Here is a 22049-nt window from a genome sequence, read left to right as displayed (position 1 = left end):
TATGCAAATTGCATCTTCTATAAATATCCACGTTGATTACACAATGCTTAGTATTATAATCCATTAGTAACTATGCATCTTATAAGTGTGAAATGATGTGTGCTGCACAATGTTTTGTCTCTTTATACCCAGGAATTTGATCACACAATTGTCGTACGTGTGATGTTTTATATTTGTAGTAGTTATGCACTTGCACTTTAGCTATTTACTATTTACTCTTCATTATTGGGCTTGCATTCTACTCCCTATGGTATGTATTTCTTAGCACTGGGTATGCTATTATGTGTAATCTGGAAATGTACTACACATTGCATATATGTTCTTTTTTAACTTTCAAGATGGCGCTGTGATAGATTCTTGATGGTTAAGATTTCTTGCTTTCTATGAACACATGTTCGATGATATCACATCAGGAAATAGAAATGCCCTTACTTTAAAGGTGTGGAGCTATTTGCATTTTTTTTATAATGGCCTGACTGTTAGGACGGAATGTGTGGCTACCAGTCAAACTTCTTTGCTTATATTTCTCTGCTAATGGATGATATTTGTCCTTTTTAAGAACAACTTTGAAGTACCTTTTCAATAAAGTTGCAGTTTTTATTTCACTATTGTACTTTAAAGATGTGGCACACAATCTATGAGCAGAACGGAAGTACAATGAGCCTCATTACACAGACGGCTATTAGCACCTTGGTCCATGCCGGTAAAATACCGGCACCGCCTTGGTGGAAAGGGGAATTACCGCCCTATTCCAAGGTTGGTGGAGCGGTAATTCCCCCTTCCCCCATTGCCCTTCCCCATTCCCATTTTTTCCCCATAGGGCATAATCGGAATGGGGAAGGTGCTAATTACGGCACCGCAAATTGCTGTACCGTAATTAGCTCCCTGGTCCCTTTGCGGGTTGGTTTTTAACACCTGCAAAAAGCACGCGTTAAATTCTCCAACCCGCAAAGGGACCTCGTAGTAAGGCGGTAAGGGTTAACGGTCACCGGTACCATTACCGGTGACCGTTAACCCTTACCGCCTTCCGTGTAATGAGGCCCAATGTATATTAAAACCATACATGTGCATCTGTGACATTAACATTGATTATATAAACACTAATAATACAAAACTCTTACTATGCACCCTCTTATGACACATGCTCCGATGACACGTGCTTAAATAACACTCACTCCTACAACATGTGCACCTACAACATTCAATCCTATGATACATGCTCCTACAACACATGGTCCTACGGCACACTCTTAGAAAACATACTCCTATGACGAGCTCTCCTACGGCATGCACTGCTACTACTCAGACTCTTCGACACACACTATTATCACTTACGCTCCTGACACATGTTCCTACAACACGTGCACCTTACAATTCATGCACATATATCCCAGACTGAGGCACAGAGATTTTGTAGTGTGGATGAGTCCAATGAGGGGGTTGTTTGTCATATTGGGACAGTGGCTCAGATTACGTAAACAAGGGTGCAGGTGGGAGGCAGATGGCTAGGGTTGTGTAGGTTGTGTTAAGTGGGTGGGGCGCTGAGAATTAGTAGGGTGGATGAGGCTGATAAGGTGTAATTTGTTGTGTTGGGCAAGTGACCCAGATAACGTATGCAAGTGTGCAGAGGGGAAGAGCCAGGTTTAGAGTGCTTTCCTGGAGGCAAGGTGAACAGATGGTTAGAAGGAGAAAGTTTTGAATTGTGTGGGCTTGCACTGATAAGGAGGTGCCCCCAAACAAGTTGATTTCACCACTGGAATTACGAGCAGAAATGCTGAGCCAGAACTGAAGTTTCAGTTCGGCCTGTAGGCCGTACATTTTCACTGCAGACAATCAGGTCCTTTGAAGGAAGCTCACCAACCGATTGACAGCCAGTGGAGAACTTGGAGGGCGGGAGAGATGTGTTCTCTAGAACTTAAAACTAGGAGGAGTCTTGCGGCAGTGTTTTGCACTCATTGGAGTTTTCTCAGTTGCGAGGCAGAAGCACCCAAGTATAGTGCATTGGCATAGTCTAGGCATGAAAGGATAATTGCAAAAATAGCTATGATTCTGTGTGGGAAAGTCAGGAAAGGAAAAATAGAGCAAAGGTTGCATATGTGGAGGACACAGCTTTTTACCACTGAGTTGTCTGATATGACAGTCAGGTCTGAGTCCATTATGCATCCAAGATCTATTACTTTGTTTGAGTTAGGGGCTGGGAGAGCGGGCATAGAAAGGAAGGCCAGGGAGTGGGTTGAGGAAAGAGGATGGTGTTCCCACATGGTATGATCTCAGCTTTGCCTGGGTTGAGTATAAGGTGATTGGCTGTCATCTGGCGTTCGATCTCGGAGAGGTAGGTCGAGAGAGATAGAGAAAGGGCAATTTGAGATCATTAAAATGAGTTATGTGTCATCAGCGTAGTTCTAGCACAATAATCTGTGAGCTCAAATGAGGGCTGGCAGTGGGCTCAAGTAGAGATTAAAGAGGCACAGGGAGAGAGAGGCACCTTGCGGTACCCCATGGAGGGCAGGGTGGGGTACCAAGGAGAACAGGAAAGTGTACCATTTGTGATCTGTTGAACAGGAATGAGGATATCCTTTTCAGGACTATATTCCTGATTCCAATAGTGTGTAGTCTGTTGGCAAGAATGAAGTGGTCTATGGTATTGAACGCTGCCAAGAGGTCAAGAAGGATTAGAGCTGCTCATCCATCTGATTCGGAGTGTCTTTTTAGATCGTCCCAAATGGAAACTAAGCAAGATTCCCTTCCACATAATGGTCTGAAGTTGGATTGAACAATGTCTAGGATCTTGTTGGATTCTGCGAAGAGGCAGAGTTATGACTAGGCTTATCGGTCTGCTAATTTGGCTATAAAGCGGTTATTCAAAATGGATCTGTAGATGGATGGGTCATGAGGGTCGAGTGAGGTCTTTTTGAAGAGGGGCTTGATGAAGGAGTTCTTAAATTCTGCTGGGAAGATACCGGAAGTGAGTGAAGAGTTGATGATGGCTTGTGCATGATTACAAAAATAGGTGGCTGTCAAGATTTATTTTAGCAGAGAGGGGACCCAGGGGTCTCCTGGGAAGCCTGATGCCTGGCTAAGTGATAGTAGTTGGAGGAATTCTTGAGGGGAGAGCGGTGAGAAGCAGGAGAAATGTGGAAGCATAGAAGGTGGTTCTATTACCAGGGATGAGCAGGTGTGGGATAGGGGGAGATGTTATAGAAAATAGAGATATGTTTCCCTCGGGTTTTCTTGTGGAAGTGGTCTGAGAAAGAGTCACAAAGGGATTGTGAGTGGGGGGATGAGTTGGTGGAGCAAGCAGGGATGTGGAATTCTGCAAGGAGCTTAAAGAGTTCCCTGGATGGGTGTGGGGCTGTGGAGATTGTATTACTGTAATAAGAGTTCTTGGTTATGCAGACTTCTGCACAATAGAGTTTGAGCTGGAAGGTGTAGGCAAGTCTGTTGGATGAAGATGGAGCCGAGCGCAATCTGCTCACCAGGATATGGTTCAAAGTTTTCTGTTTGTGAAGGGTCTGATGGGTGAGACAGAGTTAAATGCTTCAGAAAGACAGAAATCAGCGTTAAAGATTGTGACCTGGCCCAGGGAAAGAGAAAGGGTAGTCGATGAGGTAAGCAGAATCTCTGCCATGTCAGTAGTGACCTTGATTTCTTTCCAGATGAGTAATTTGGGTTAGTGATTCATGGGCTGCCAAAGGGGTGGGGAGGAAAGTCCTGTGAGGACAGGATGAAGAAGATGGCAGAGTGGTCTGACCATGCAAGCTTATGACCAGCAGAGTAGGTTGAAGCTGAGATAAGTTGTGTTAGCTGCAGAGTTTCCAGGTTGTCTAGTAATGATTGGGTCATTGGGTCATTGGGTTAAGAGGCATATCAAACCAAACATTGATGTTCCCTAATACGGTTAGGTGGGGGTGGGAGACCATGTTGGCTGTGACAGAGTCACTTGGGAATTTTCGCAAAGCTTCTATTGTTACCCGGGGTTCTGTATATAAGCAAAATGTGTAGATGTGGGGGAGAGCAAGAATTTGACCAAGAGGGGTTTGCAATCTTAGGGGGGCAGGTATTCAATGTGCAAGGCAGAGAGAGAGTGGCTTTGTGTAGGATGGCAATGCCACCTGCCATGCTGGCCCGTATTAGGACAATTAGTTTGTAGCCCAGTGAGAAGGTTTCATGTGCAATCAGGAGGAAATATTGGGAGAACCAGCCTTCAGTGTTGAAGAGGTTGTGGAGGCATTCATTTCAGATTAGATCACATTATGATGATTTTTTTTAGACCACTCTGGCATTGATGAGAATTCATTTCAGGTGGCTTTTTAATTGTTTGTTTGATGCTAAGGGGATTAGGTGCTGGCTAGGGTCTTGGTGTGGATGAGGGCTATCCTCGGATGGAAGGGGTTGGCTAGAGGTCGAAACAGAGGAAGGAGATTACAGACATGGTGTAGACTTTTGTGTGGGGATGACTAGGGCATGTGGAGTGGTGAGCGGCAGCTTGGTAATGTGGTTTGGAGAGTAAGGGGATTAGGTGCTGAGTGGGAGTTAGGTGTGGTGGAGGGTTGTCCACGAAGGGAAGGGGTTGGCTCCAATAGCAATCGGTAGGTAGACTGTAAATACTGGCATGGCTGCTGCGGGGTCATGAATTTACGGCACCCAGCAATGGGCAATTACCGCGGCATTCCAGCCCCAGCGGACCCAGTAATTGCCCATTACCAGTATTTATTACTCCCCATTCCCATTTGAGTCCCATTGGACTCAATGGGAATGGGGAGGCCAGATGCACCGGCACCATACATGAATGGTGCTGTTGCATCCGTCAAGGTCTGCTCGCGGGTGCCGGTACACCCCCAGGTCAGACCTGGCAGCCAGGAAGGCACCCGCGAGCAGAACTCATAGTTTGCTGGTCTGGTAACAATGGTACCGGCTAGCTTATCAGTGTTGTTGTTACCGGACCAGCAAGCTTGTAATGAGGCCCATGGTGTTGGAGGATGTGTATGGGAGGCTATGGTGGTTGGAGAGGTCGGGAGGTTGATTAGTAATGTGGCTTGGAGGGTTGAAGGTGTATGCAGGGGAGCAAATGGCTTAGGTTGCCGGAACACTGTAGGTCTATAGAAGGAGAGTCTGTGGTGTTGGTGGATATGGTTGCAGGCAGTCAGGAGCTCCAAATGGGAGTAGGGAGTCAGGGGACACTCTTCTCTTGTGTGAGAGGTGAGGTGCTTGGCTTGCAAGCTCTGGGGGCTTTTTAGCAGGTTGAGGAGGGATTTCCCTGGGTTTGGAGGTTTAGGGGAGGTTTAGGGGAGGTTTAGGGGAGGATAGACGGTGTACGTGTGTGCTTTTACTATGTTTTGGAGGGAGGTAGGGGGAGTTTGGCTGGATACGTGTTGTACGGGAACTGAGGTGTCTATTCGTTCTGTTATTTGATGCTGGGGTTGTGTGAGTAAGAGCAGGTGGGTTGGCCGAGCGGGCGGTGGAGGCAAGGATTGTTCACAAGGTGCTTAGTGGGCATAGGTGGTTCCCGCAGAGGTGCGCGTATCCAGGGATGAGCAAAAGGGGTCAAGAGTTGACTGAGAAGTAACAGTCTGAGGGGCTTGTGAGGATTCAGGAGATGCAGCATTTTGTTGTGTTGAGGGGTTCCTCCTTGGGAGGGTGGCGGCGTATGCTATTAGAAGAGGTGGCATATTCAGGGTGGAAGATGTGAATGGAGTTATGTGGGGTGAAGCTTAGAGATGTGGTAGTGAGTGGAGAAGGGTTTGGCTGATGGTAGGGTTGAAGAAAGGGGGTGGGCAAGTGGTGCAAGGAGGAGAAGAAATAGTTAGGGTCAGAGATGTGGAGGGAAGTGTGCCTGATGGACGATGGATGAAGGTTAAAGGGGAGGGGATTGGGTAGGAGGCAGGGGTGTTCTGGTGTTCTGTGAAGACCTTGAATGCTGATGGGAAGTGTAGAGTTGCAAGGTGTTAGCAGGACAGGGGGAATTGAGTCTTAGGCCAGAGGTTAGGAACGGGATGTAAGATTGTTGCTCAAATTGCGACAATGGCCACGGTGGGTAAGTGGTGGAGTGTGTTGGGAGTGTTTGATCGTCGAGGGAGCTTGAGTTCTGGAAGTGAGTGGGAGTAGGTTCGTTGAAGGAGGGTTGAATGTTGGGTGTCCATTGAAGATAGAGGGGATGTGAGTTGAAGGAAGTGGAGTGTTTATTGGGGAGGGGTAGACAGAAGTCAGAGCAGCTGTAAGGGGGAAGCGTATGTGTTGTCGGATTTCAATAAGTCTATGGTGAGGGTAGGGATAATAGTTAAGGGATAGGTAGGATGTGCTACTTGTTGCATCTCTTGAATGGTTGGGTGGGTCAGGGAAAAGGTGCAGTAAGGATGGTGTCTAACCAGGTGCTCAGTGATGTTTCTTGTCCGTCAATTGTAACCTCTTATTAGAGCTGTTGGGCGTTATTGGATGCAGTATGAATGATAGATATTAGGCTTGTGGAATGATGTGCGTCACTACTCAGAATCTCAAGAGTAGTGATTGAGACCAGGGCTGTCTTAGTTTGCCCTATTTGGAGGCCACAGAGACCAGATCAATGCAGGTCTTGATTAGATAAATTGTAAAGCAGTGAGGAGGGAAACAGTTCAGCTTTTGGTGGAAGAGTTCCGCAAGCAGCATAGGATCAGGTCAGTACAATACCTGCGTGTCTTGCAGTAGCTAGATTCAGAAGTGGTGAAACCTCACAGTGGTCAATTCCAGGTGGCAGAACCCCACTGTGGCGAAAAAAACAAAGTGCCAATACTCGAATGTAGTAGTGCTCAAAATGATACATGTGTCCTGGTACCAAACTTGAACAGTGAGATCCCGAAGCAGAAGTGGCAGAACGTTTTCGGATATCACATGTTAAAAGAAAGTGTAAAATATATTTGTAATACAAAATGACTACACAACAAAAAACTAAAAATATAATATACACAAGCATAATTCCTCCAAACAATAGCAATTTAAAAAATACACAAAATATTTTTAAAAGTAAACATACAATAACAAAATATACATTAGCATTGAAGTGTCATACTTTACATATAGAATATCTATTACCAAGGGTTATATGATCATTGTAAATGTATATAATTTACTAAAAAATAAACATGACTGTATAAAAAGAAAACACACTAAACAACTAAAAAAGTATTAAAATATCATGTACAGTAAAAGCTTAGCAGCATTTACTTCTACAGATAATATGTACACAAAATGTAGTCATTACACCATGCACAAAAAAAGCAAACGTGTAATATGTGCTAAATTAACTGTAGTAATTAATGCAAGCTGTAAATACTAACAAAAGCAGCATGAACATAAATAAACACAGTTAACATTTTTTATTAAAAACAAATATTCACACAAACATTACATTACTATAAAGCATTTTAGAGCAAACGCAAAATATTACAAAACAAAAACAGGGTGAGTTAAGGTTACCATGACATTTAATTTAATATTACATTTCAGTGCATTAAAAAACATTTATTTCGTTGTTACCTTAATTGTATTTCGATTGCTTGTAGATTTTCTACTTTTGTTGGTTAAACCATCGCTCTTTTGTAAAACATGTTTTCAAATATATATATCTCTCTATATATATATATATATATATATATATATATATATATTCAGTTAAAAAAACCCTGTTAAGGGATGTTATGGTTAAGTTGCGCTACTAAAAACCTATGAAATTCTGTAAAAAAAACTTTGTTAAAGGGACGTTATGGATGTCATATTTGATGTCCTGGGTGTTAGTCTTAGCAGTGCACGGTGGTGGCGCGAGTTATGGTTGCTTAGCTTGCCATAACTGGCAAATTTCAGGGGTTTTTCGGTTTTACTTGGAACCATAACATCCCTTTAACAAAGCTTTTTTAATGAATTTCATAGGTTTTTAATAGCGCAACTTAACCATAACCTCCCTTTATCAAATTTTATTTTACTGAGCATACATATTCATAGTGTGAATTTGATAGATGTTCACTAGGAATCCCTTACTTTATATACATGTAACATGGAACATACTGAACGATCTGCTAATGATTTTGATGTCCGCGGACTGTGCGTATGTCCGCTAACAGAGGCGGACAACATCAACACTACCCAAACAATGAGGGGGTATCTTAAATTGTTATATCATGCCATATAAACACTGCACAAGTTCAGAAAGCAGCACATAAACACATTATAGGTAATAATAAATAAGAAGTGGAACCTATATATCGAACACATCAACTATCCATTTAAATACCATATGTACTAAAATGGAATATACCAAAACAAAAAAGATATGCCTCCAACATAATTACCTCACAGAAACTGCACAGCTAGGAGCAACAGTAGAGCTACACAACAGTAAGAATACAATTTACCAGTAAGTAAACTTCATTTTTCTTATATATTTCTAAACATTTTGTATTAGGTACACTAAAATTAATATATTTTATTTTTTTACACAGAAATGTCCAGTACTTTGGAATGGCTTGAGGAAAATTTACCACGTGAGGAAATGTCTGAAGACAGTAATACTAATGGTAGACACTTCTCTTTGTAAGCAAATTAAAAATCATTACTTTATGTGCACTTAACATATATATTTTTTTTTTAACAGACCATACACAAATTGAAAATAATACACCAAAAGACACATTGGAAAATACTCTGCAGCACATGGAACAAAAAATGGATATGCTCATGGAAAATTTCAATCTTTTGAAACATTTTGTGGAGGACCACATGAAAGAAAACATTAAATACCATTGTCCCACATGTACCTGTTCCCCCTCTCCATGTCCCAGTCAACTATCCCCAAACCCTCCACACCAAGAAAAATGTTTTGATGAGAATTCCATCCCTTCATCCCCTCCCATCCATCCTCTCCAAACCCCTAATTCCCCTGAATTTGTATGAGTTTCTGCTTCCCCCTCTCTTTCATAAATTGTGTATCTGTATATAATAAGAAAAATATATGATGTATCTTTTAATTCAATCCTTTGTGCCTTATTTTTTTAAAAAATCAGTTGGGGTGTCCGCGGACAGCGCGCCTGTCCGGAATGTCAGTAATTAGCAAAATGGGGGTGTCCTAAGGACACTATACCTGTCCGTACCGTACGCAAGCAAGATGGAACTGTTCTTAGAACACACCCGGTGTCTGGGATGTCCGTGAGTGAATAAAATGGAGGTATCCTAAGGACACTATACCTGTCCGTACCATCCGCAGGCAAGTTGAAACTGTCCTAAGAACACGCGCGGTGTCCGGGATGTCCGTAGTTAAACAAAATGAAGGTGTCCTAAGGACACTATACCTGTCCATACAGTCTGCAGAACATCTACACAAATGCGCACCACACCCGTAAGTCCTGCGAACATCGCGCCTGTCTGTAACTGTCCGTCTCACTTGTGTCGCACTTTTAATTTGTTTGAGGACCCGAACACTGTCCATAGAACACCCGTGTGCATGTGCACAACTGTTCCCATGCATTTGGTGTCCTGTGGACACCCGTTCCCTTCGCGGACGTTTGCCCGGCGTCATCCTGTGACCGCACCCACGCTGATCGTGTGTCCTAATTTGTGGACACTGTCCGGTTCTCCAACATTTTAAAAGAACTTTTTCAGACAATCCAAATTATTTTACAGTAAAAATTCACCATTGCACATGTCCCAGACAATGACCCTGGCTTTCCACATACTTTTTTGAACTTTTTTGAACCTTTTTGGGGTGTTCGATCTGTCCACGAAGCTCACCCCTCCACCCCTATAAAAAGCCTCACCCCAGAGCTGATCTTCATTGTACTTCAGGCGATTGCAGATTGACTTTTGCTGCCTCTGCTGCTCTTGCTGAGATTATCTCATCAACCCTGATAGCATCCATGGCTGCTGTTGCTATATCTGCCTCAGCACCACCCCCCAAACCCTCCACCACCACCACCTCCCCAAGAGCCTGCAGAGGGGAACAGGCATGAGGATGTAGAGAACGAGGATGAAGAGGATGAAGAGGATGAGATAGAGGTACTCCCTTCTACCAGCACTCGCCGGGAGTCTTGAGTGTGGCGGTTGTTTACCATTCATGGTAACACACTAAAAGCATGTGCGAACAAGGTCACCTGCAAACAGTGCAAAATGGTGCTGAGTCGTGGCAGACATGGTTCGTACAGCTTTGGCACAACTTCCATAAAGCGACACCTAACGTCGTTCCAAGGTGGGCCATTCGCAAGGTTGTTCCTCTACCGCATCCTCCGTTTCCGCTCCTCTCACCACAAGAAACATTTGTGTGGGAGAGCGCATCCCTCCAGCTGCCTCACAGGCCATTCACGATGCTGTTGACCCTTACCTTTCGAGGGTCACAATATTGTGTATGTACTGCGACGCAGTACTCTGCAGGGGGGAGAGTCTTCGAAGTGCTTTCGAGACTACGGTCATGGAGCACCAGAAGACCTGCTACCTTCCTAAGTAAAGCCCACCCTACATCTTCCTCTCTCCACCTGCCCTTTCTTATCCCTGTGGTTGGTGTCCCTTCATTACCCTCCTTTCCCCTCCTCTCCTAGTGTGTCGTGTGTAAAAAAAAAAATGTAAAAGAACAAAAATCTAAAATAAAAGCTATTTTCAGAGCCGCCTTTCACAGTTAAAAATAGAAGTGGCAAATAAACAGTGCGGGGCCCTGTGCATGTTTTGGAAGTCCGCGGGCAGTCCTAGGACATATAAAGTTTTAGGGTGCTGCCCAAGCAAAACCAATGCACTTTTCTCTGGGAGGAAGTGGTGGCTCTGAAAAGAGCCTTTTGGTGGTGGTTTTGTGTGTTTGAAAAACTTGAAATCGTCAACATCTACTGCAACATAGATGACTGTAATTCCAAAAAAGGTTGCAATGCATTTTGTACATTTCTCAGAAAAATCTGATTGCCAGCATAAGTAAGATGGACTCCATCTCTCTGAAAAATGTATGTGCTACGAAACATAATATTTTCATTGTGAAAAGAGGACATGCCAACATCTCTTAGAAAGGCACAAACCGCCTTATTGATATTGCGCTTTGCTTTCTCCATTTGTGGACCAAATGAAGAAGAACGCAGCCACATTTGTCTTTGCGCAATACGAGAAAAAATTACTTGGGAATTTGGAAACATGTCCATGACCTTCCCAAGAACTTCTTTCATTGCAAATTGCAAAGAAATTCCAGACACATGTCCTAAACTGTTCCCATGTCTGGATGATGCTCTGTCTCTAAAGTAGCACAGAGAGGTACCAAGTCCAGCTACTTCATTCCACACACTCCATGCCAGTGCACTTCCACATGAGGGAATTCAAGATCTGCAGCTACTCCACCGCATTCTGCATTCACCTCCAACCAATGTATCTATGAGTCTCCCAAAATCCAGATAATATGTTTTCGGAAACACAAAGCCATAGCTATCTGTTCTTCTCTCAGGAAAAAGACGTTCTGACAAACTCTCTCCTTTCACAACACACCCAGTAAACTTTACTGACCAATCCCTAGCTCTGCTCATTCTCATTTGCATACCTCTCCACCCCAAAACCCCTGTATGCAATACGCGGTGTCTGCGGACTCCCAACATGTCTGCGGACATATCAAAAATCTGAGCGTGGTGAATGTAAATTTAAATAATGTGCCCCATTTCCCCTTTGAGGTTGGCTCTGAAAAGAGACGTTTTTTTTTGGTTTTTTGCAGATGCTTGACAGACACCTGTTATTTTGTATTTTTTGGGGGGGGGGGTTCTTCTTACTTTACTACTAAAACCTTCACATAACCTTCTCTAAAGCAACCTTTATATTCCAAAACAGCATAGCATTTCCCAAAAAAGATGAGGAAATGCCATCTCCTTTAAAATAAGCAGCATTACTGGAATCAATATTCTCATTATTACAGAAAAACACACAAGCTCTAAGCATGAAAGCATACATGCCTCGGTTGATTGCACACCTACCAATGTTTTGCTGAGGACAAAAAAACAGAACTTTTGGCCCATATTGCTCTAGGTAGTAATCCAGAAAAGAATATTTTGGCATTTGGAAGGATGTTCATTACTGCTTGAACCAAGTGTTCCAAATCTGCCAACAAAGTAGCGGCACTGACGTAGCCCAAATGGAAAGCACATAGTGCAAAACTACCAGATGTGGACTGTTCATCCTGCCCATATCTTCACAAACTTGTACAATTCCCTGTACAATGCAATCAGGCACAGTGCTCCACACCACCTCCACTCTTTTAACATCGAAAAAGTTTGCCACATGCCTGCATTGAGCATACTGCTGTAAACCATGCACAAACATATCTCCAAGCACCAACACCCTGACGTTCTCCACCTCTGCCATCTTCACTGCACACAGTCTCTTTCAACACAAATTCACAACCTCAACATCTGATTGGCTGATCCCTACAGTCCCCTTTCAATGCTGGATTTGCTGGAAAACCACGGATGTGGCATGCCCTATCTGTGGACAGCCGCGGTGTCCGCAAAGCGCGTAACTTTTAGCCAGCCCTTCTACCCTTTCCACATCACTCTCGGTGCCATTCCCTCAATGGATACAGCTACGCAGTCACACAACCATCCACCAATCACATCCAAGACCTCTACATCTAACTCCATCATCAGAGTTCTACACTAAAAAATGTACTGTTGATCACTCTGAGTACTAGTCTCATATCATTGGAAAGCACCTACTACAAAAACTACTCTACAAGTCTCCAAGATTTCTACTTACAGCTGCATGCATATCCACATGCATGGATACAAAGGACAGGTATGCATATTTTATTCACAGTACATGTACAACTCTTATGAATGCATATAAACAGAGTAATACCACTAAACCTGCATAACCTATAAAATGAACTTATTGCAAATTTTTTGCATCTACTATAATCAACTGTCACTTCGAAACCAGTCTGCTATCTACAACACAGCTTTAAAAAAACAAGTGAATTTCATAACTTAAAAATCTACTCATTTGCAAACCATGTTGAACTAGCATATTGTAAATAAAATATGAAGGCTGCAGATAGTCAAATGAAATGCATGCATACACTATGTTCAGATATCAAACAAGAATACTACTACAAAAACATAAAAATCAACGTCTAAATTAACATCAGTGCTATAAACACACAAAATTACTAACTTCTTTCTTTTACAATTGCAGTGAAGACCACTCTCCCAAAGCAGCAGCATCTGAACTACAAACAACATATCCGAAGAGACCTGCTCATTCCACACAAAAAAGTAAGTGCAATACTACCTTAATATTCTTACTGTTACTCAAACACACTGTGTAGTTCATTGATGTAACTTGCGCACCAAAAAAAAAAGAGATTTCTGAACCATTCTGCCCACAAATCCCCATTTATTAAACACGGATTAGCAGGCAGAATGGCACACAAATCCCTGTTTTTTGGAACACAAATAATATAACACAACCCCTAGAATGTTAGTACTACAAAACAAAGAACTGTTTTAATTTTATACCATTAGATTTACTATTAGTGCTTCTCCTCACCACTAGCTAAGTTTCTACTGTCATCTGAACAACAGTATAGTAACACACAAATAGAAGAATAGCCTTCCCAACTAATTGTATCTGCCCAATGCACAATCACACACCACCACATACATCTTTACCATCATACTCAGACACACCATTCAGTCTATGGAGAAAAAAAAAAAATTGGGACCCCCCCTATAACTTTGTCCCCCTTGGACCAAACCTCACCAAACTTTGCAGAAATTCAGAGTGGGCCATATACTTATTTTGCAAAGTTTGGTGAGGATTCGTCCAGGGAGAGCGAAGTTATAAGCCACCCAAAAAGTGCTCGTCCTATGGGATTAGCAACTTAACCATAACTACACAGCCACGGTAAATATATATATATATATATATATATACATCTCACTGGTTCGAAAAAGAATCCAAAATATGTAAGTCAGCCAAAACTCAAGAATCATTTAATCGCTTAATCAAACACTCTCTCTGGGCGCAATAAAAACGGATGACTGAGAACATAAAAATTAACGTCCCCAGGTACAAGCGGGAAACTGCCCATTGAGGGAAGAATCTCATTATCTCAAGAATTTCTGAACCACAGGTAGGAGTTGCGATGGTCTATGGTAGGTCTACAATGCTAGAATATCGTGCAGTGCCCCAAACATACATCCCACCATGCCCCATTCAATTCAGGAGCTGTTTATCAAATTCGGGTTTCCCTTTGAATTCTGGGATTTGCAGTCATGGATGTCTTCATTGTAAGCGCAAGACTACAAATTCCAGAATGCAAAGAGAGACAGACAGGGAGAACATGAATGCAATGGGTTGCGGGAGTCTGCTCTGGGGATGCACTCTTCATATAAGTACTGTACATAGCTCTAATTCAAACTAGTTCCCTGTATAAGTGACACAAGATATGGGAAGCCCTGCAAACTGTGGTCAGTGGGCTAGGCTGCTGAGGTGACAGGAAGGGCAGAGTATTTAGGACTTTGAAACAGTCTGGGGTACAGATTGTGTTGCAGCTGCGCACAGGCATGTCTCTCCTGCCTGCAAGAGTCAGGACACATACAGGCTGCAAATGTGCTGAGGCTGATAAGGTTGTTTTTGTAAAGTAAGGCTGAATAGTTCCCACCGTGCACTGTTTCGTGAAACTCTAACTCCTACAGTTGCCCTCACATATCACTGTACTTGGAGCATTAACTCGCCGAGTTATATTTCTAAAATTAGAATGTGACTTGGACTTGTAAGTTATACACTGATCGTCTCTAGCAGGAGTATAATTCGAACACCTCGAGTTATTTAACTGGTACTAGCCCCTCTGACCTGCAGACAAAAACTTTAACTCACAGAGTTACCTGGCTGGCATTGAATCTAGTGGCATACTGCTTGCATATCAATAGCTGCAGCACAGACTTTAAACAACTGTGCTGTCCTTACCTCACAATGGGCCTCATTACGAGTGAGACCGTCCGGTTCCAATGGTGCCGGTAAGTCTACCGGCACCGTTGTTACCGGACCGGCACACTCCGAGTCTGCAAGCGGCTGCCATCCTGCCCGGGCTGGACGGCACCCTCTCGCATACTTACATGGAAACACCGGCATTGTTGCACACGGTGCCGGTGCTTCCATGCTCCCCATTCCCATTGACTCAAATAGGAATGGGGATTTACCTTTTCTTGCCCCTGACTTCCCGGATCGCCAGGGCTGTATTTCCCCGTAAATCAGGCAAGCCAGGCGCTGGAAAATCTTGCAAGGCTGGCGGCAGCCTGCTGGATTTACCGGCACGGCTACCTCTGGACTTGTAATCAGGCCCATGTCTACAACATGAGAGTAGGTATCTGGATCAGTGTATACGGTTCATGCTGAGCCATGCTCCAAGCTTCTCACCGCTGTGTCTATGTATGGAGGGGGCTGGTGCTGCATGTATGTTGTCCTGTACTCTCTCATGCATTTAATATCATATGACGTGAAAATACAAGGCCACCAAGCTGATGACTGCACAAGGCTCGTTCCCAAAGCTGTGAGCAGGGGGCTCTCAGGGGACGTGAACAATGCTTTGATGAGAGGGCAATCAAATGTGTGCTCCCTCCACAGTGATCTATCTGCCTGAGTATATCTGGGCTGGGCGCCCCTAGGAAACAACACACATCTGTTAATGGGCGTCCCCTAAGGGCATGGGTGCACTGGTTTGGTGCACTGCAGGCCCATTTGCCCAGTCTGAGGGGGAACAGAGCGTCCTCCTGCCGCACCTACCCTTACATTGGGCTGTATTCTCCTCTACCTTTCGCTTATTCTCTTTCAGGTGCATCAGTGCCTAAGAAACCTCTGTCTGAGGATGTGGGAGGGTAGAGAAGGAGGCGAACCAAGGTTTCTTCTGTGTCGCATTAGCCATGTGTGCATGTGCCATTTACCAGTCTGTTCGCTGTGGATCTCTGCGTTCCTAGGAGCTCTCTGTGTGCTGTGATCCACAGAACTCTCTCCATGTTCTGATGAGCTTTGTGTGTATGTGCGGATGCCAATGGTCGAAGTGTACAAAAGAAGTAGTGGAAATATGTTCCCTGCTGGCCTGCACCCACCCCCCACACACCCTATCACCACGCTCCCTTGCTCCATACAAACCCCTAAACAAATGCACCTGCTGTTTAAGGGAACGTTCAGTGCAGTGTACTGAAGTGCAAGTTTCAACTTATTCTTACGCTTTTATTTTAAAGGTAAACCATTCCGAACAGTTTCTTTTTAACATAAAAGTATAAAAAAGTAAAAACGTTTTTTTTAAGTAGACTCGGTGAGTGTGTGGTGTTCGGATGAGTGTGTGGTGAACTCTATTGAGCTGTCTGTGCACTTGGAAAGTTTGTGTGTGTGCGCTGATGATCTCTTGGCACCCTTCTTGTATGCCCAGAGAAGCTTCATGTTAATAGGAGTCACTGTGGCTTCTCTAGAAGCTCTGAATTTGATCATGACCCCTATAGGCTACTTTCTGCAGCTCTGACGACCTCAATGTATTCCAAACAGCACTGCCAAGCTGTGTAGCTGTGACAAGAGCAACCCTTGTAACCATCACAGAGTGGGTAAAATGTACAGTCTGGAATCCTTCTGAGCAGGAGAAAAGGTGCCTTGAAAAGGTGAGATTAATAATCAAGGCTCAAGTCGAGAGTACGTGCGGGTGGATGGCGTCCCCCCACTTTTTTCAGAGGGCGGACACCGCCCCCCAGACTATATTAGAGGCTGTGTATAAAACAAGACACTTTGGGCCTCATTATGAGGTTGACGGTAACCTGCAGGGGCGACCGGCGGGTTGCTGCTGACCTCATAACACCGTTTCTGACACCTCACTTCCCGGTGCCACTGGGACATTACAAGTCCCGGCAGACCGGTAAGCTAGGTGCCAGAAAATGTTAGTCCCCATTCCCATGGTGTCCCACAGGACTGCGGGACACAGGACAGCGTTGCCGTGTGTTTGTCCAATCTGAGGATATCTGCACTGCCATTATCACAATGTATCTATTTTTTAGTATAAAATACAGGACTGCACTCCGCTCTTGTTCCGGCTAGTTGCTTAAGTGGTTGAGATCCCATGCACCCCAGAGCAGGATGAACCAAGGCTAGGCTGTTAATTCGATTGTCAGCGTTCCACACAGCTCGCAGGAAAGTATACCCAGATCACTCTTCCTACATTACGATATATAGTTGTTTTATGCAATGAGAAATTTGCTCGGTGGCATCTGAGCGGCTTAAAACTATCAGCTGGGAGGCTTGTGAAAAAGGAAGAGCAACAAAGGGACAAATGAATTATCACTGAAAGATAAACGTTTTTTTTCAGTCTTGATGCTGTGCTACCTCTGTATGCCCCTCTCGTTCCTTTTAGTTAGAGGATTTGAGAAATCACTATAAGGCGGGTGGACTATGAGAGCTCTCATGAAGGCACGGAAAAAAAGCCAGGGAACAGGAATTGCAGAGTCAGCGAGCTGAGCATTGGAGTGTTAGACACCCCATCCCTTCATCAAGCCTCCCTCCACGCCTGGGACTGAACCTCCTTTGTGCTACGCATCAGTGTTTGTGCACCCATCCACTGTACCAAGGACGTCTGTCTGTCAGCTCTCCTTAAATACTGGGACCTTAGTGTCATGATTCCTGCCCCTCATGTCCCCAGCCCTCCAAGATGTCAGGCTGGAGCCAGGCCACGATCCCCTACATAGGGCCTCTCCATCCCTCCAAAGACCCACTTTGAGTCAGACTTGGCACTTGTGGCACCAGACTCACTCACTCCCATAGGATAACATTGGGGATTGGACTTGTAGTGCATTGATGGGGACAAGATGGATGCCCCCACATATTTCGGTTCCCAGAGCTGCATGTGCGGTCTAGTCTTTTGGGTGTGGTTCAGCCCAGATGCACCTGGGATACCCAGAGACTATTTAAGCCACACCCAGGCTGAGAAACATGCTTTGCGTTTTCTGCACCTGCAGCGTGACACTCACCGTGTTCAGATCGGTCTCCAGTAGGCCTGCATCTTTCTTCTGCGCTCTGCTCCTGCAAGAACAAGAACACCGTTAGGAACAGCCTTACCTTGCGGCGCTTCTGCCCATCAATCACCGCTCCTTCTGTTCTGCGGGCATCTTCGGCAGTGTCATTCCCATCCCGGCACGCCGTTTCCTAAGGAAAAGGGAAAAGAACAGAAAAAAGGCATTAGTAAGCATTCTGCAAATCTTCGCTTATTTTTAAATACTGTCCGAGCTTCAAATGCTTACTTGAATCCCAGCCGCTCTGGGGGAACTCAGTCTCCGGAACTTCTCATCCATCTGCAAGAGGGAAAAGACACTCCAGGTTAGCATGGAAACATCTAGAGGCGCTGCATACTGCGCTTACCCACCGCATTTGTTCTTCATAAACGGCATCCACGCTGAAAACATTGTGGCACCTAAAAGACACAGAAAAAGAACTTAGTTCAATGCAAATACGAAAGGGGAGCATCGCGCATCGCGCTCTCACTCACCTTCAGCGCTACTCATCTCAGCAGAACGCCGCCATCCCCGGACGCCGGCCATCATCTAAGGAAGGACAGGAACGAAGTTAGAGAACTGTTCAAAAGACTCATTATACTTACCTGTCGGACTCTTACCAGTGAAGTAACTAGGTAGCAATGAGCCTGCATCAATCAACGCGCCCCTGCACTGAAGGCAGGACGGAGAGCACACTATCCAAGAAAACAAGGTGAGCTGTGGATCAAAGGGAAGGGTTGGACCCCGGGGAGGAAGGGGTTAAAGCACACAGAGACAATAGGGAGTTAAACTCTACCAATGCTGTGTTTCAGGTACAGTCTCCAGTCGAATAGCCTCCAGGGAAGGGTTTGAGGTCGTAAGAGGTCATAACAGGCTGAGTGACGTCCCTGTGGATACCAGGTGAGCATTACACTTAGCCACGGTACATTCGCCCTGCTCCACACACATCACCTTCTACAGAGACTTTGCACCCAACTCCTGATCTCTTCCACACAAACTTCCCAGATTACAGGGAGTGTAACTGTTGCTCCGAATTTAGTTTGCTTCACAACTGCCCCACCACATCTTCCGGCTCTCCGCGTACATGCTCTCCAGCCTTCTGACGGTGCCTTAGACCGCTCTCTCGCTGCACAATGGCTACGTATTTCAATGGCTACTGGAAGATACTCAGAAATGACAACTTCGAGGACTATCTCAAAGCACTAGCTAAAAACAGGTTTCTTTGACAGCAGTAGAAAAAACTCCTTCTGTAAAACTGGAATATAGAGTGCAGACCATCCAGTGTCCCATTTCTGTTGCTTCACTGTGTCTGCTTTTATCCTGCTTTGGGGTGGATTTATCACAGCTTTGGCATGATGACACCATGAAGTGATGTGTAAGACACATATTTAAAAGCTAGCAATAACTTTTAGACTTAGGGCTTCATTCTGAGGATGGCGGTAAACCACTGGTGCCACCAGCAGGTTGCCAACAACCTGGAAACACTGAATCCACTGACTGACTTGCCAATGCCACCGGGACATTACATGTCCCGGTGTAGAGGAGCAGCCAAATGCCTCTGGAGGAAGTCCCGCTCATATTCTGCCTATATGTTGTAAACCAGAAGTTGCGACACGTGCAATACCAGTAAGAGTACCTATATCACGAGAAACCATTGAGACAAAGTATCTGCTGAGAAAACCCTGCATGATGTATTCCCGAACGGATGATGGTCTCCTGAAGGAGATGCCTGAGGAAGCGTGAAGATGTGAAAAGAAGAAGCTGGTGACATCACGAGAAATGATTGTGACACACTAAGAAGGATGACCAGAGAAGAAAATTCAAAGACGATATAGAATTTGATGGCGAAGTAAAGAATTGAGAAGACATTCATGTGCGGAATGAAGATTGCACATGTGAAGAAGAACTGCATAAAGTGCAAGTCATTTTATAACTGTACAGATGCTGTATGATGTAGGCCTGCTAAAGGGAGTAGGGGAGGTTAAAATAAAGCTTAAACCAGGAGTGATTCTACCTCAAGTGAGACAATTCCCAATGTCTCGAGATGCAGATGAGGGCATTTTTGAGACCATCTCAGCATTGATGGAGCAAGGGATTCTGGTGCCATCAGAGTCATTGTGCAATACCACGGTGTACCTTGTGAAGAAATTAAAGGCAGGATCATGGAGATTCATACAAGACATGAGACTGATCAGACAGATTTTAGAGGTAGAGTTTCGTTTAGTTCCTAATCCAGCGACGATACTATGCAGTAGCCGAGTAGAAGCGCGATACTTCACATTGATTGATTTGAAAAATGATTTTTCTGAATCCCGTTCACAAGATTTAACTTTGTATTGCCAAATCCGCCTAAAGCACAACAGAAGATGAATGCAGAAAAGACTTGATTCAATTAATGACTATTCTAGCAGACAAGGGATACAAAGTAGACAAAGAGAAGCTACAGTATTGTCAAAAAGAAGTGTTTTACATAGGCCAGTTGATCTCGCATAAGGGAAGAAGGCAACACCTGAAAGAGCTGAGGCGATTATGAAAACTGCAAAACTGCACACAGTGAAGCAGATGCAAACATTTCTGGGATTATCTAATTATGTAAGAGCACAGGTGTTTGATTATAGTTCAAACACAAGACCCTTTAGCAAGCTTTAAAGAAAGCACAGGTGAATAAGGAGAAAATTGAATGGATGAAGAAATGGAGCAAGGGTTTGAAGAATTGAAAAAGGCAATTTGAACAGCTCCTGTTTTAGGAATTCCCAACTATGCAGAGGAGTTCTTTTTATTTTCACACACTAATGTGACAGTTATGAGAGCAGTGCTTACACAGAGGACCTCACTGGGGTACAAACCTCTGGCATATTATAGTGGGATTTTAGATCGGGTTATGAAAGGGCATTTTCCTTGTGAACAGTCATTGGCAGCAGCCACGTTCACAATTGAGAAATCAACAAGTATTGTGATGCGTTGTTCCATGACGCTTTTTTGTAGAGCATGTTTTGTTTGCCATTTTGGAGAAACCGAAGGGTCCATTGACATCTCAGAGAGCTTCTGTATATGAGGTGATCATATCAAATCCAGCAATTAAAATTGTCAGGTGTAATATAGTGAATCCTGCCACCTTTGTGGCCGATCCTGTGGCAGAGGGCAAGTATGTGTATGATTGCGCAAACTATGAGGAGGTTTACGATTACATACCACGTGTTAAAGAAAATGCACTGACAGGAGGGGAGATTCTCTTTATTGATGGCTCTTCAAAAATTGATCAGAGAAGTGGAGAAAGGCATTCTGGCACAGATGTAGTGAGGCATAGAGCAAACAGAGAATTTGAGGTTGTGGCAAGTGCAAGACTACCATCTCACTTTTCAGCGCAAGCGGCAGAATTGGTAGCGCTTATTGTTGCACTCAAGAAACACAAAGGGCAGGATGTGACAGTGACTCCGCCTATTATAGCAGGCATGCAAACTCATTCTTGAGCCACAGAATTCTTTGAAAATGAACTTTAGAAAGTAGTTTCTACATCATGATTATGCCTGAGTTGGATTTTGAATTTGGCTTCAACAACTGGAAGAGGGTACAGTATACCGATTTGATCCTTACTGAATACATGTTTAATTGAATTTATGATTATCCCTGAGAGTAATGTGCATCGAATTGTGCTTGCTATTTTTGTGTTTATTCTCCCAGCTTATCCTGAACTTGTTAGAAGAGATGTGGTTATCCATATGTTTTTATAGGATCCTAAAAATGGCCCTGTGATTAGAAGGTTGCTTATAGCAATCGTAGAAGAGTTATTGCAAATACTGAATATACTACAATTACCGGAGTAGTGATTTTTCCTTCCTTAAATGAGTATAGCAAAAATCAGGAATCTTAAAAATTGCACGATTTCAGAGAATGAGTAAACTCAAGAAATACTGTAGTGGCACAAATGGTGTGGATTCATATTCTGGTGTATAAAATATATATATATGTGCAGTATCTATTTTTGTCTTCCTGTTTCTTCTGGTTCACACTCTTTACTTTATTGGTCCAAGAACAGCGGAAGTTCCT

This window comes from Ambystoma mexicanum, chromosome 8 (assembly GCF_040938575.1).
Source record: "Ambystoma mexicanum isolate Mex_15411 chromosome 8, UKY_AmexF1_1, whole genome shotgun sequence".
Taxonomy (NCBI): Eukaryota; Metazoa; Chordata; class Amphibia; order Caudata; family Ambystomatidae; genus Ambystoma; species Ambystoma mexicanum.
This window is presented reverse-complemented; position numbering follows the sequence as displayed.